Source organism: Taudactylus pleione, unplaced genomic scaffold (assembly GCF_031769625.1).
Source record: "Taudactylus pleione unplaced genomic scaffold, aTauple2 ptg002080l, whole genome shotgun sequence".
Lineage (NCBI taxonomy): Eukaryota > Metazoa > Chordata > Amphibia > Anura > Myobatrachidae > Taudactylus > Taudactylus pleione.
The window spans coordinates 473346-487484 of record NW_028286474.1 but is presented as its reverse complement, the minus strand read 5'-3'; the positions used below and the strand labels follow the sequence as shown (position 1 = coordinate 487484).

Below are 14139 nucleotides of genomic sequence, written 5' to 3'. Positions count from 1 at the left end.
GGGCAGGTAACACACAGTGACACGATGTGAGGGGGAGAGCAGGAGTATAATAGGGGCTGATGGTTCCTGATGTATGAGATACACCAGAGAGTGTGGGGAGGAGACTGGTCAGATCTCTGGGCTGGTAACACACAGTGACATGATGTGAGGGGGAGAGCAGGAGTATAATAGGGGCTGATGGCTCCTGATGTATGAGATACACCAGAGAGTGTGGGGAGGAGACTGGTCAGATCTCTGGGCTGGTAACACACAGTGACACGATGTGAGGGGGAGAGCAGGAGTATAATAGGGGCTGATGGTTCCTGATGTATGAGATACACCAGAGAGTGTGAGGAGGAGACTGGTCAGATCTCTGGGCTGGTAACACACAGTGACATGATATGAGGGGGGAGCAGGAGTATAATAGGGGCTGATGACTCCTGATGTATGAGATACACCAGAGAGTGTGGGGAGGAGACTGGTCAGTTCTCTGGGCTGGTAACACACAGTGACATGATGTGAGGGGGAGAGCAGGATTATAATAGGGGCTGATGGCTCCTGATGTATGAGATACACCAGAGAGTGTGGGGAGGAGACTGGTCAGATCTCTGGGCTGGTAACACACAGTGACATGATGTGAGGGGGAGAGCAGGAGTATAATAGAGGCTGATGGCTCCTGATGTATGAGATACACCAGAGAGTGTGGGGAGGAGACTCTTTTCTGTATTAAGTGTTTATTACTCACCTGTGCTGATATCTGTAGGGATTTCTTCCTCCTTACACTGCTGATCACCCATCATATACATCTCTTCTTCTCCCTCTATATCTTCTACTTTAATAATTGTCAGACCTTCACCCTAAATTACCCACAAAGCAATAAAAAAGTACTTTAATAATGTTCGATTTCACTGAGATTAAGCAATAGGATTATACATATACAGTTTGTCTACATATCATACAGTGAAAGTCACTTTGGTCTTTTGACCCTAAATTCAATCTACCTGATACTCATATGGGGTCCTGTAACTTTCCTCTGTACGATCCTGGGAATAAAGAGGATGGGGACATCCTTCTGCGGTATTTCTAGTACTTGGTTCATCTGTAGAAGACACACAGTGACTGTGTAATAGTATTTTTGTACTTACTGTAAAATCTGTTTCTCTGAATCCATTTGGGGGACACTGCAGTACCTTGGGGGTATAGAGGGCACTAGTACTGGATGTTTGAGATACACCAGAGAGTGTGAGGAGGAGGCTGTAGTGACAGAGGAGGGTGTAGGATAAGAGATGGCTGTAGTGACAGAGGAGGGTGTAGGATAAGAGAGTGCTGTAGTGACAGAAGAGGGTGTAGGATTAGAGAGTGCTTTAGTGACAGAGGAGGGTGTAGGATAAGAGAGTGCTGTAGTGACAGAGGAGGGTGTAGGATAAGAGATTGCTGTAGTGACAGAGGAGGGTGTAGGATAAGAGAGTGCTGTAGTGACAGAGGAGGGTGTAGGATAAGAGATGGCTGTAGTGACAGAGGAGGGTGTAGGATAAGAGATGGCTGTAGTGACAGAGGAGGGTGTAGGATAAGAGAGTGCTTTAGTGACAGAGGAGGGTGTAGGATAAGAGAGTGCTGTAGTGACAGAAGAGGGTGTAGGATAAAAGAGTGCTTTAGTGACAGAGGAGGGTGTAGGATAAGAGAGTGCTGTAGTGACAGAGGAGGGTGTAGGATAAGAGATTGCTGTAGTGACAGAGGAGGGTGTAGGATAAGAGAGTGCTGTAGTGACAGAGGAGGGTGTAGGATAAGAGATGGCTGTAGAGACAGAGGAGGGTGTAGGATAAGAGAGTGCTGTAGTGACAGAGGAGGGTGTAGGATAAGAGAGTGCTGTAGTGACAGAGGAAGGTGTAGGATAAGAGATGGCTGTAGTGACAGAGGAGGGTGTAGGATAAGAGATGGCTGTAGTGACAGAGGAGGGTGTAGGATAAGAGATGGCTGTAGTGACAGAGGAGGGTGTAGGATAAGAGATTGCTGTAGTGACAGAGGAGGGTGTAGGATAAGAGAGTGCTGTAGTGACAGAGGAGGGTGTAGGATAAGAGATGGCGGTAGTGACAGAGGAGGGTGTAGGATAAGAGATGGCTGTAGTGACAGAGGAGGGTGTAGGATAAGAGATGGCTGTAGTGACAGAGGAGGGTGTAGGATAAGAGATGGCTGTAGTGACAGAGGAGGGTGTAGGATAAGAGATGGCTGTAGTGACAGAGGAGGGTGCAGGATAAGAGAGTGCTGTAGTGACAGAGGAGGGTGTAGGATAAGAGTGCTGTAGTGACAGAGGAGGGTGTAGGATAAGAGATTGCTGTAGTGACAGAGGAGGGTGTAGGATAAGAGATTGCTGTAGTGACAGAGGAGGGTGTAGGATAAGAGATGGCTGTAGTGACAGAGGAGGGTGTAGGATAAGAGATGGCTGTAGTGACAGAGGAGGGTGTAGGATAAGAGTGCTGTAGTGACAGAGGAGGGTGTAGGATAAGAGATGGCTGTAGTGACAGAGGAGGGTGTAGGATAAGAGATGGCTGTAGTGACAGAGGAGGGTGTAGGATAAGAGATGGCTGTAGTGACAGAGGAGGGTGTAGGATAAGAAATGGCTGTAGTGACAGAGGAGGGTGTAGGATAAGAGATGGCTGTAGTGACAGAGGAAGGTGTAGGCAAAGAGAGTGCTGTAGTGACAGAGGAGGGTGTAGGATAAGAGATGGCTGTAGTGACAGAGGAAGGTGTAGGATATGAGATTGCTGTAGTGACAGAGGAGGGTGTAGGATAAGAGAGTGCTGTAGTGACAGAGGAGGGTGTAGGATAAGAGCGTGCTGTAGTGACAGAGGAGGGTGTAGGATAAGAGAGTGCTGTAGTGATAGGAGGGTGTAGGATAAGAGATGGCTGTAGTGACAGAGGAGGGTGTAGGATAAGAGATTGCTGTAGTGACAGAGGAGGGTGTAGGATAATAGAGTGCTGTAGTGACAGGAGGGTGTAGGATAAGAGATTGCTGTAGTGACAGAGGAGGGTGTAGGATAAGAGAGTGCTGTAGTGACAGTGGAGGGTGTAGGATAAGAGAGTGCTGTAGTGACAGTGGAGGGTGTAGGATAAGAGATGGCTGTAGTGACAGTGGAGGGTGTAGGATAAGAGATGGCTGTAGTGACAGAGGAGGGTGTAGGATAAGAGATGGCTGTAGTGACAGAGGAAGGTGTAGGATATGAGATGGCTGTAGTGACAGAGGAGGGTGTAGGATAAGAGAGTGCTGTAGTGACAGAGGAGGGTGTAGGATAAGAGCGTGCTGTAGTGACAGAGGAGGGTGTAGGATAAGAGAGTGCTGTAGTGATAGGAGGGTGTAGGATAAGAGATGGCTGTAGTGACAGAGGAGGGTGTAGGATAAGAGATTGCTGTAGTGACAGAGGAGGGTGTAGGATAATAGAGTGCTGTAGTGACAGGAGGGTGTAGGATAAGAGATTGCTGTAGTGACAGAGGAGGGTGTAGGATAAGAGAGTGCTGTAGTGACAGTGGAGGGTGTAGGATAAGAGAGTGCTGTAGTGACAGTGGAGGGTGTAGGATAAGAGATGGCTGTAGTGACAGTGGAGGGTGTAGGATAAGAGATGGCTGTAGTGACAGAGGAGGGTGTAGGATAAGAGATGGCTGTAGTGACAGAGGAGGGTGCAGGATAAGAGAGTGCTGTAGTGACAGAGGAGGGTGTAGGATAAGAGATGGCTGTAGTTACAGAGGAGGGTGTAGGATAAGAGATGGCTGTAGTGACAGAGGAGGGTGTAGGATAAGAGATGGCTGTAGTGACAGAACAAGGAGAATATGTGACTGTTCTGTACTTACCTGTGCTGATATCTGTAGGGATTTCCTCCTCCTTACACTGCTGATCACCCCTCACATACGTCTCTTCTTCTCCCTCTATATCTTCTACTTTAATAATTGTCAGACCTTCACCCTAAATTACCCACAAAGCAATAAAAAAGTACTTTTATAATGTCCGATTTCACTGAGATTAAGAAATAGGATTATACATATACAGTTTGTCTACATATCATACAGTGAAAGTCACTTTGGTTTTTTGACCCTAAATCCCACCTACCTGATGCTCCTGTGGGATCCTGTGATTCTCCTCTGTACAATCCTGAGAATAAAGAGCATGGGGACATCTCTCTGGGGTATTTCTGGTACTTGGTCCATCTGTAGAAGACACACAGTGACTGTATAATAGTATTCTTGTACTTACTGTAACACCTGTTTCTCCGAATCCATTTGGGGGACACTGCAGTACCTCGTGGGTATAGAGGGCACTAGTACTGGAGCAGGGCTCAACTACACTACAGACTTGTTGGTCACTTACTCCTCCCCCCTCTACGCCCCTCCCCTGGAAAAACATTAATTTATTACTAACAATATCCATGAGATGGACGAAAAGAACCATTACTCAATCAATCAATGAGACGAAAAAGATTTTACTGTAAGTACATATTCTATTTTCTCATTCATACATATTGGTAGACACTGCTTTCCCGTGGGGATGTTTCAACGCTGCCCCTAAGGGAGGACACAGTGCTTGTTTGCCCAGAACTTTTTTCCCGTATTTAGAGTCCTGCAAAATTTTGTGAATGTACAGACCGAAGACCAAATCGCACCCAGGAAGCAACCACAGACCTGGTGGAATAAGGTGTGACCCAATCCTGGACAGGGCAACTTCAGAAACATAGGCTTGGCGAATGTTGACTATGGGCCTGATTCAGACCCACTCGCGAGCGGCTGTCCGCTCGCAAGTGGGACGATGTTATGGACTGAGCATGCGCACGACGGAGGGAGCTCCGTCGTGCGCATGCGCCAGACGCGACGAGCGAAGGAAAGTCCTTCACTCGTTGTGTCCGATCAAAGGGGGCGTGCGGTCAATGTTGATTGACAGCACGCCCCCTTTGGTGGGCGTGCCTCCCTGACGGGGGCGTTCCCACGGGAACGCCTCCCGTCAGAAGCCGGCCCACTGACATCACTAGTGATGTCAGTGGGAGTGATTTTGGCTCTGATAGAGCCAAAATCACTCCGGAGCTTGCGGTTGAAAAGCTCAACCGCAGGCTCCGGCTCGCAAATTCGATGGTCGCGATGGTCTCGACCATCGCGGCCATCACAATGCACGCTCGTATAGCCTGTGGGTGGTGACCCACAGCTATACGAGCGTCCAGGAGGACGCTCCATGAAAATGGAGCCCGGCCCTCATTCAGAGCGTGTGCTCTGCTCAGAGCGTACGGCTCTGAATGAGAGCCTATGTTCCATCGCACAATAGAGAGGCCATCATGTTGAGCTCTGGCTGTCCCCTCCTTCCATAATTTGTTTAAATCTTCTCTGTGAAAAGACCATTCTCCGGGGTGGATGGTCTGACAGCTGAGGAGGTCTGCTATCCATATGTCTACACTCAGAATGAAGACTGCCATAATGGTTGAAACATTGCGTTCTGCCCAAAGCATGATCTTGGCTTTTCCTTGCATGGCCAAAATTATTTCAGATTCCCCCTTGGTGATTGAAGTAACCCACCACCATCATACTGTCCAATTGAAATTGAACTGGTCTGCCCCTCAAGAATTACATTGATAGTAAGTGCCATTTTTTCCATGGACCAAAGGTCCTGGAGTAGAAAGGATAAGGTCACTGCTCCTCCCTACTGCGGAAATTATAACTCGTGGCCACCACAATCCAATCCCACGTGGAAAAAAAAAGATCGCCGCTACTGATGTCTTGGCCTTTCAGCCACCTTCAGAGAGTATCAAGCCCAGGAAGGAAGACCAGTTATTTGGATGGCTAGAGGAGGGTTGGTACTAGCTGTAAAGGCCTTATGAAAGCAAGCGATCTGCACAGTTTCAAAACACGAAACCCCGTTCTTTAGGAACTGTATACCGTGCAGGATGGAAACTAGCTTGAGAGACAACAGACTAGACCAGACAAATTTTCTCCTTCAATAGAAAAATTAGAGATTTGGTAAGAACTTACCTTTATCTCTCTTTCTATGAAGAGAGATAACAAAGGTACACTGGCAGTTTGTGATTGTGTCGGAAGGAAATGAGGTCCACGTCCAGAAGGCCCCATTTGTCCACTAGGAGCTGAAACACTCCTTAGTGAAGAGACCATTCCCCGGTATGCACGTCGTGATGGCTGAGGAAGTCCGCTTCCCAATTAAGCACTCCTGGAATGAACACTGCCGATATGGCTGATAGATGGCCTTCCAAAAAGGTCAGGATGTGTGACACCTCTGACATTGCCGCCAGACTTCGAGTCCCTCCTTGATGGTTTATGTAAGCCACAGTCGTGGAGTTGTCTGACTGAACTTGCACGGGTTGTCCGCGAAGTATGAGTCTTGCGTGTTGTCGCGCCATGAAGACTGCTCGAAGTTCCAATGTGTTTACTGGTAGAGCAGACTCCTCTTCTGTCCACCGTCCCTGAAAAAAAGTGTGTGGACCTGTCACTGCGCCCCAACCCCGGAGGCTGGCAGAAGGACCCAGTCCAGGATCCAAAAGGGGTGCCCCCTGGTGAGGTGGATCATCTGTAGCTACCAAGTCAGAGATAGCCGCACCTCCGGAGAAAGCAGCATCGTTTGTGTCCTTATCCGTTCCACTTTGAGAGGATTAACTTGTGTAGAGGTCACGAATGAAACTGGGCATATTCCACCATGCCGAATATCGACACTATGGATCCCAGTAACCGCATGGCCAAGTGTATGGACACTCGGCAACTGTGTTGGCATTTGTGTACTCGCGTTTGCATGGTGGAAATCTTTTCTGCTGTCAGGAAGATCCTCTGCTGGTGCGAGTCCAATAGGGCTCCCAGATGGAGCATCGTTTCAGATCGGATCAGGGAGGACTTCTTCCAATTGATCAACCACCTGTGCATCTGTAGTACAGATATAGTTAGCTAGAGGTGATGGTGAAAACCCTGCTAATAGTAAGAGGTCATCCAGGTATGGTAACAGGTGGACTCCCTGCAGCCGCAGACGGGCTGCCATTACCGCCACAACTTTTGTAAAAACTCGAGGTGCAGTAGAGAGGCAAAATGGCAGAGCCCGAAACTGGAAGTGTTGTTGTGACACAGCAAGCCTGAGAACCGCTGGTAAGAGGACGCTATCGGAATATGCAGGTATGCATCCTGAATATCCAGCGACACCATAAAATCCCCAGGTTCCAGAGCCAGTATAATGGAGCATAGTGTCTCCATCCTGAACTGAGGTACCCTGACAAATTTGTTCAGGGACTTGAGATTGAGAATAGGTCAGTGTGACCCGTTTGGTTTTTGAACCAGAAAAAGGCTGGAATAATAAGCCGTGCCCCTCTGGGACAACGAGACCGGTACAATTACCCCTGCCTGAAGCATGGATTGTACTGCCTCCTGAATAGCCAGGGCCTTATCCTTGTTTGATAGGAGGCCTGTGCAGAAGAACTGTTGTGGTGGCCTTCTGCGGAAGGAGAGGGCATACCCCTGAGAGACCACTTCCCTCACCCAGGTGTCTGTGGTGGTCTGACACCAGCAATGGGCGAACTGAAGAAGTCGGCCTCCCACCCTGGGGTCCCCCAGGAGGAAAGCCCTTGTCCCGTCACCCTGGGGTCCCCCAGGAGGAAGCCCTTGTCCAGTCAGGCTGAGGGCTTGTCTAGCACTCCAAGCTTGCTTCTTTGGCTTGGTAGCTTTCTTGGTGTTTGATGGCCTAGGGAACGACTGAGGTCTAGCCTTACCTGGGGCCCTATATGTCTGAAAGTATTGAGTCCGAGACCCTGAAGGAGCAGGCGCAGAAGACAGAAAAGGCAGACTTAGCTTCTGCCAATGTATCCACGATCTTGTCCAAAGCGGGACCAAACAGGACTTTACCGTCAAACAGTAAACACTCCAACCCCTTCTTGGAGTCCGCATCTGCTTTCCAAGAGCGAAGCCACTGAGAGCGGCGAGCCGCAATGGCGATTCTAGCATTCAATAAGCTGACGTCAAACGCTGCATGGTTAATATAGGTAGCTTCATTTCGGATATTGCCCGCAAGATTCCGCTGTTCCCTGGTAGCATCCGGAGCCAAGGACTTTTCCAGGGTGTTAGCCCCACATTCCAGAGCCCGAGCCACCCAGCAGATAGCCATAGCTGGTCTGCATGCGTCACCTGAAAGGGAATAGATGGACTTCAGGCAAACCTCTGCCTTCCTATCAGTAGTATCCTTAGGGGTGACATGGAAGGCATAGGGAGGGTCACGCTTTTTACCAAGCACATAACATGGGAATCCACCGCCGGTGAAGTTTCCCATTTAGTAAAATAATCCTCAGCAAAGGGATAAGCATAGGACAAACGCTTCTGCGGCTGGTAGTGCTTTCCAGGGTTTTTCCATGCCACTTCCAGGTGGTCCACCAGCTGGTCAGACAAAGGAAAAGTGGCAGCGGTCATCTTCACATCCTTGAAATAAGCATCTTTGGATTTAGGCGCTGGAGGTTCATCCTCCTCTATGATTAAGTCTGCCCGCACAGCCTGTATCAGACCTGGAATATAAATTTTTGACTTGGCCTCTACCTCCTGTGGAGTGGACTCTGAGTCAGATACATCCGGGAGCAGCACATCAGCAGATGACACCTCATAATCATCATACACAGTAGACTGTGACGACGGCAAAACCCTCTTAGCCGGTCTACTGAGGGGTGCCTCTCCCTGCCGCACCTCAGTCGCACTTTGCAACGCAGCGGGAAACGTACTAACCCACTGAGGGGACAACACCTGCATGGGTGTAGCCGGTTGCAGCAGGTCCTGAGAGGGCATGGGTTATTGCTGTGGAAACCCGAATGGGGAAAACACAGGAGGGCCTGCTAAATGCCCCGCAATTGCCGTCAGTGCTTTTGCAAAGCTCTCCTGCGGAGCGGCAGAAGCCGTAGAGGGACTTCAAACATAATTCCTCAGAAGTTATGTCTCCTACCCCTAACTCCGCTGTACACTTCTTACAGAACAGCCGAGCAGGAGCCAAATTTGGCATATCACTCTCACTGCCAGACATAGTGAAGAGGATAGCAATATGCTTGATGTGAACCCCTGCACAGCAAGCCACAAACCGCGACGTCGCACCCCGACAACACCGATGTTAGGGCTAAGAAAGACAGGAGCTGGCACAGGGACAGTAAAATGGCTGACAGTTCAGAAAGTGAAACTCAGACAGATAGCGCTAGCATACAGTCGGAGACAATGCAGAATAAGAACACCTGCACTTAATGGCACTTACTGGTCAAATACGCAGACAAAAGTGCTACATACACTGACCACAATCAGGAGGAGAGGTATGTAGGGGGACCTGGAGTCCCACACCACTTGCCGTGATCTGCGACTAACAGCCAGGAGAAAATGGCCGCCGAATATCTCTGAGGGGGCGGATCCGGCAGAGGGAAGCTGTCACAGTCCATCCAGACCACAGCGGAAAGGCGCGCTGTGCAGGGGGGGAGCCGGCTGTAAACGGGGAAGGCTGCCTGCCCTGGCCAGCGATTAACCCCTGGGATGCTGGAGTGTTCCTCAGAACTCTAGCCCCGATGTTCCTGGTGGCCTAGTGAAAGTGCAGGACTCCACTCGCTGTCATTCCCAGGGAGTCCCCTAGCCCTGGAGGAGAAGAGACTGCGGCCCCGTAGCGTTCGGCCACAGTCAAGGGATCCTCAGGGATATCTGCTAGCCAAGACCCCAGAGGCCCGCCGAGTTCCCTGGATCAGTACAGGTGTCTCCGCGCCGGCAGGTTGACAAAGCAGCAGCGCGGATGTCCACTGGACTGTCTGCGCTGTCCGCACTAGAAGAAATATTCTTTTAAATTCAATCTTCAGGGGCTGTTTTGTAACAGCCCCACTGCGTGTTCGGTGACCCGACACCGGCCAGGCACCCAACAAAACTGAGGTGCCTCTGGCCCGGGGGCGGGGTATAGAGGGAGACCCTGTGCATCCTGGGAGAAAATTTACTGCGTAAGGTGCCCGGATGACTCTGCATCACCCATACCCCAAGGTCACCCTGTGGACTCCTATGGACCCTGAAGTAGAAAAAACATCTTTGGCAGTTTATGATAAACTGGATACCAAGGTACATTATTTTCTGATCCAAAATCAGGCTGAACTTTGGGCAACTGATTAGACAACCATGTGAATCCAAGGTCGCTACTGCAAGATTTAAGTGATCTAATAGAAAAACCAGCCTACCTCCAGTCAAACTCTGGTTGACCAGGAAATCATCAACTGTGAAACACAACAAAACAGCCTGCCCTGTGCTTTCCCCACCTGATGGGCCGCAGTGCCCCGCTGGTGTGAAGTGTCGCGGTGACCGATCACTGTCGGGTGAACCCATGCCGTGCGCAGGACATCTATTCACAGTCAGGGGAGAGTTTGAGGGAAGCCTGGCACCTCCGTAAGTGCTGGGCACGCCTCCAAGTGTGACAAATTGGAATTGTTTCCCAATGACACGCCTCCTCCCCGGTTGACCAAGCGCACATAGACACCCTGCCTGTCCCCGTAGCACCCTGCCCTGTTCTCAGTCTAGCGTATAGAATCCATCCATAGTTGAACCTCATCCAAAATTTGTGCATTTGCAGGAGGAGGTGTAGATTTAGGATCTGTCTGAAAATCCAGCCCGGTTTTTTTAAAACAAAAACGAACAATAGCCCAGGTATCTTTCTGCTCTTGGAAGAGTGACAATGACAACCAATGTTTTAAACGACTAAATGAGAACAACAAGTCTTTAGTGTAGTTTTGCCCTGTTCCAGCACTGGCACCTTCTATACCCCCAAGGTACAGCAGTGTCCCCAAATATTCATGAAAGTGAAAATTGGATTTTTTTACTCACCGCAAAATCCCTTCCTCAAAGTCCATCTGGGGGACGCTGCATTACTCTGGGTTATGCTTATGACCGATAGATGCCGCTAAGGCTGGTCAACATCGTTTGGGTGCATCCATTAATGTCAAACAAAGAATCCGTACATCGTAAAGATGCCGTACGCACCAGATAAATGCGTAAAGCACGTACCACATCCAAAAGTGCCGAGGATGAACCATCCTCGGAGGCCGAAGCCTGCCTAAATGCTGGAAGGACAATGACCTGGTTCATATGAAATAAAACCTACATAGAAAGCTAAACCGCCAACGCCGTGCCTTGCTCCAAGGCACTAAAACAAGACTGAGGGGCTGCCAGAAGTGGGAGGAGTTATGTAGTCAGCCATTAACTGTCTTCAGGTGCATACACACACAACGATGTTAGTAACCAACAATTTTAGTGAACGATTGCCGTTCAGATTTTCCTTTGAAAAAGTGAACAAAAATCGTTCACTAAAAATCGTTGGTTACTAAAATAATGAACGATTTTCAAAAACGATGAACGATTTTTTAATCATGCATACAGTGAATGGAAATCGTTCATCGTTTTTTCGTTCATTCTGCACAACATGAACGATTTTCTGAACGAAAATCGTTTGTTGGACAGTCAGAATGGACGATGAACTACAAACGTGAACACGCATAAACGATTATCGTTCATCTTAAAAAGATGAACACTTTTACAAACGATTTAACGATAATGACGTTGTTACAGTTAAATCGTTCAAAAAATCGTTATGGGTGTACGTACCTTTGGTGCCAGACTCCAATAGGTCATAAACATAACCCAGAGTAATGGAGCCTCCCCCAGATGGATGACAGAGGAAAATTGTTTACAAGTGATTATCTGATGATGTTTGTATATAGGTAGTAATCAACACTGCTGTCCTATTTACAATACACCAATATCTCCTCTTACCCAGTGATGTGAGGGGCCGATGATTCTCCATCATCACGTCCTTGTACAGACCCCTGTGTTCCTCTATATACTACCCCTCCTGCAGGGAGACATAGACAGTAACATCCTGACACCTTATAGGAACCTGACACACACAATGATACAGTCATCACCCAGACACACATTAGCCAGCATTGACTGGTTACCCTTCTAGTAATGCCACCAGCAGTGACTGATGATCGCCCCCTATAGTCAGGCCAGCCCACGGTGACTGATGATCGCCCCCTATAGTCAGGCCAGCCCACGGTGACTGATGATCGCCCCCTATAGTCAGGCCAGCCCACGGTGACTGATGATCGCCCCCTATAGTCAGGCCAGCCCACGGTGACTGATGATCGCCCCCTATAGTCAGGCCAGCCCGTGATGACTGATGATCGCCCCCTATAGTCAAGCCAGCCCGTGATGACTGATGATCGCCCCTGTAGTAAGGCCACCAGCAGTGATTGATGATCGCCCCCTGGATGTAAACTAGGATTTTGCCAGAGATGATAACTCCTATTGACCTGTGCTCTGCGGAGAATAATAGACCCTGGTGATTATAGCTTCCACTAGTCTGGAAAATCGTGGAGTAGAAGAGACTGAGAATCTAAAGCTGGACACACATCTAAAGATTACCTGTCCAACCAGCCAACTAGTTGATTGGTTGGAATGAAAATCTGGTAACATATGGGAGTAAATGATTATCAGCAATTTGCTCCTAAATGCCAGAAAACAGAAGAAAATGGTCGTCAGACAAGTTTGTTAAATGTTTGATCTACACAAATTGTTCAAACAACAGTTTTTGTCCATTTTCCGGCGTTTGGGAGCAAATTGCTGATTGTCGTTTGCTTTCATACCTTACCAGATTTTCATTCCAACCAATCAACTAGTTGGCTAGTTTGATGTAAGTTGGTCTAGTGTGTGGCCAGCTTTAGTCTATGGCACAGGTTCTCAAACTTGGTCCTCAAGACCCCAAACAGCGCATGTTTTCTAGGTCTCCTCACAGAATCAGTGAAATAATTAGCTCCACCGGTGGATCAGTGAGTAATGATTATACCTGTGTACCTGCTGGGTGACCTGGAAAATGCGACCTGTGTGGGGTCCTGAGGACAGAGTTTGAGAACCACTGGTCTATGGCAGAGACTGTTCAACAAACCTTCACCAGCAGGATCCCTGCTTCTGTATAGATTGGTATAAGGAGGAATTTAGACCTTTACATGAGGAATGTTGGGACAAGGGGGGATGTACTGTGATGGCCAGGGATACGTATGTGCACTGAGGAAGTAATAGGACTGGGTTATACCAAATCTCGTTTGCATGCTGTCACAGAACATTATGACAGGTCCACTGAGATAAAGCCGAGGTGTTCTAGCCTGGGGGAAATCATATAGCAGATAGAAGCAGCCAGTGTACTGAGCAGACCCTCTCCTGTCCCATTCCTCTAATATTATACTCTGTGACCTCACAGCAGCATTGGACACAGTTTGATTACCCCTCTCCATATATTTGGATGTAAGATGGGTATTATGAGGCTATGAGGTGACCTATATGTGGGTGGTAGATAGGCACTATGGGGTGGGCATTGGGAGGGAGGTGGGCATTGGGAAGGAGGTAGGTGGGCACTATGGGGTGGCATTAAGAGGTAGTAAGAGGATATAATAGAGGGTAAGAGGATGTCAGGAGACATTATAGGGGGGGGAACCAGGTGAGGCACAATGCCTACCCTCCAACATGACCCATTCCATCAGGTACACAATCCTCTGCTCCTGGACTCCCCACCTAATGTATGATTGCAGCCTGTGTAGCACTAACTGATGAGAAATGTGTTTCAGCACAGGTGGCTGCAATCATACATTAAGAGGAAAGTCCAGGAGCAGAGGATTGTGTACCTGATGGAACGGATCATGTTGGAGGGTCTGACAATGAGGGTGAGGTGGGGGATATGAGGACATCGGGTGAGAAGCCAGGAGGGGGTCAGTCCTAGGTCATGAGCTCGGGTCACAACCCCAAATCCCTCGTCCATAGCCCCATGGTGGAGGATAATGGTGACATGAGGCGGCAGCAGCCATGTACCTGCTCTATCCCAGCTGTAACTGTATCTCTGTCCCTCTCCCCGTACGAACTCACCCCAGACGCTCCCGGGCCCGTACTCCTCGCTCTCACCCGCAGGACGTTACACACCCGGCTTCCGGTATGTGCGTTCCACACGACTTCCGGCCTGTGCGGTCCACTCTACTTCCGGCCTGTGCGTTCCACTCGTCTTCTGGCCTGTGCGTTCCACTTGACTTCCGGCCTGTGCGTTCCACTAGACTTCCGCACTGCACCGGATGTGTGGTCCCTGCGTTCTTTCCCCTCTGATCTCCGTCT

General features: G+C 49.1%; 1 pseudogene across 1 annotated transcript in view; it reads right to left on the bottom strand.

The window, feature by feature from the left end:
- The window catches only part of LOC148435688 (uncharacterized), a 62370-nt pseudogene extending 48420 nt beyond the window's left edge, over window positions 1-13950 (bottom strand). Inside the window, exons 1-6 of the transcript XR_015876575.1 lie at window positions 13846-13950; window positions 11755-11833; window positions 4079-4176; window positions 3823-3934; window positions 981-1078; window positions 725-836 (exon numbers count right to left, since the gene is read on the bottom strand). The product of XR_015876575.1 is annotated as an uncharacterized LOC148435688 (transcript). The remainder of the gene's footprint in view (window positions 1-724; window positions 837-980; window positions 1079-3822; window positions 3935-4078; window positions 4177-11754; window positions 11834-13845) is intronic.
- Between the last annotated feature and the right edge of the window lie 189 nt (window positions 13951-14139).